Genomic DNA, 2,664 nt, shown 5'->3' with positions numbered 1-2,664 from the left:
CTCTTGGCTTCAAATCAAGGACCAGACGAACCGGTCTACCCCTCTGCGAGATGCGTCTAATTTTTTTTATCTTGTTTTTTACCACGGTCACCGCCTTTCTTTTTCTTCGAGCCAGTGGTGCGCCCTTCCCTCACTCCCTACGTTCTTCCCTCCCCTCCCTTCTCCCCCATCACCCTTCACCCTCCTTCCCACTACCCCTTCTCCTTCCCCTTCCTCTTCCTTCTCCTCCTCCTCCTCCTCCTCTCTCGTTCTTCTCTCAAGACCTTACGTTTATACACGGCGTGATCCTCGCAGGTGTCCAACGAGGGCTGCCCAAAAATGTCCTGAGGAGAGTTTAAATCTCACGACCCCCGCAAGTTCTTCGTTTCTATTATATACAGCTCTATATATGTACGTATATATTATATAGATTATTGCTATATGGATATATACTATATATAGATAGATAATAATACTATATATACTATATATAGATAAATAGATATATATATATATATATATATATATATATATACATATATATATTATATACAGTGTAGTTATAAATGTAGACGTATATTATGCGTATACGACGCTATAGTTATATGTAATGTAATACGTATGTATATATGTAAGATTTATATGGTACAAATATGCTAATATATACGCAACGTGTTGTTTTATGTAAACTAGCTATATACTAGCTATGTACTGATATATATGATATTTATATATATATATATATATATATATATTTAGCTGAAGGATATATAGAACGTATTACATATAATCATATAAATATATTAGAATATATCTATATATAACTTTATATATATATAACTATATATAACTTTATAGTTTTGTTCGTATATATTATATACACTACATATATGACGTGTTTATGTAATTACGTATGTACATTGAATCCTATGCCTCTCTTGATATATAAGTATTATTCATATATATGTATATCCTAATCAACTTTTGATTCAGATATCGTCGATAAAAATCTTGCCTATACTATATAGATCTTTTTAATTTAGTCTTTTTTTCTTTTTCATTTTTTTTTTTTTTTTTTTTTTATAAATATTAATACTAAGAAACTATATACCATAACTTTTCCCTATATATTTCGCGAGAATAATATTTTATCTTTAATCCTTTTTTTTTTTTTTTTGTATGGACCCGATTGACAGCATCGTCCGAGGTGAGAAAGTTCAAGGTGACTCGACATTTATTCAAGATCACCGACCCCTCCTTCTCGTTCATCGGCCACGATACATTTTGTAAATATCTTTCCTAAGCTAAAGAGAATGAGAAAGAGAGATAGAGAATGAGAAAAAGAAAGACAGACAGAGAGAGAGAGAGGGAGAGAGAGAGAGAGAGAGAGAGAAAGAGAGAGAGAGAGTGATGAGAGGGAGGGTAGAGAAAGAGAAAGAGAGAGAAGGAAATCACACGGCAATACGGACATTACGAGAAGAATACTTAAGGAGGTGCATTGCTGCACGGCTTCCCGATTCGAATGCAAAGACAGAAAGGTGCGTCGTGGTTGGACTGAAAGACCTTCTCCTTTTTCTTATACTTCTTATCTTTCTCTTTCCCTCTTACCTCCTACTCTTTTCCTCTTTTTTTCTCTCATTCTATTTCTCTCTCTGTCTCTCTCTCTCTCTCTCTCTCTCTCTCTCTCTCTCTCTTTTTCTCTTTCTCTCTTTCCCTCCTTTTTCTTTCTCTCTTTCCCTCCTTTTTCTTTCTCTCTTTCTCTTTCTTTCCCTCTCTTTCTTCCTCTTTCTCTCTCTCTCTCTCTCTCTCTCTCTCTTTCTCTCTTTCTTTCTAAGCAAGCTTTTCCTTCTTCTCCTCCTCCTCTCTCGCCTAGGAGCATAAAAAAAGTTTTATTCGATTATTCGAACGGCAAAGACGCTTCTCAGCGTTCGAATGCGTTCACGTCAGACGGGAATAGCATTCACCGAACTCCCTTGAATTCCGATTCTAGGAAAGGATCTCGCTTACGAATTCGCGAGCACCTCTTAAGGGGACGTTACAAAAATCTTAGATATCACGTAAGTAGGTATATATTTACGTTTAGATTCATCCGACGAGATATACATTTTTATATCGTACTTTATAAGTTTTTCGTCGCCGTTTCGTATTTTGTTTTTCTCTTTCTTTTTTGTTTTTTGTTTGTTTGTTTGTTTGTTTGTTTGTTTGTTTGTTTGTTTGTTTATTTTTTTTTTCTATCTTGAGACGATCTAAAAGAGTTCGTAATGATATTATTATATTTATTTGTCTAGCGTATAAAAGACAATTGTGTCGGTATAACGTTATGTAATATTTTGTCATGGCAAATTAGTATTGAAAAATATTCATCTTTAGGAATGAAGTGCCGATATATTTTACTCTTAACGACAATTGATTTTACGATGAAACGTTGAAAAAAAGAATGAAATAAATGTAAATACATTCAATAAATTTTTTAATTAGATCAAAATTAAAAAGGCTAAGATCGTTGACCTTTTTCTTTTCTTTTCTTTTTTCTTTTTTTATTTCGATCGTTTTCCTTGTTATTTCCCTTTTTTTCTTCCCCCCACCCTCCCCCTCCCTCCCTATGAATCGAGTTTGCATCAATGATCATAAATTGTTCCTTCAACAATTCTACGTGTTGTCATATGTTCGCGCTTATTATCAAAC

Source organism: Vespa mandarinia, chromosome 8 (genome assembly GCF_050613455.1).
Source record: "Vespa mandarinia isolate Hongniang chromosome 8, ASM5061345v1, whole genome shotgun sequence".
In the NCBI taxonomy this organism is placed as follows: domain Eukaryota; kingdom Metazoa; phylum Arthropoda; class Insecta; order Hymenoptera; family Vespidae; genus Vespa; species Vespa mandarinia.
The sequence above is the reverse complement of the archived record's forward strand: the minus strand, read 5'-3'. Positions refer to the sequence as shown.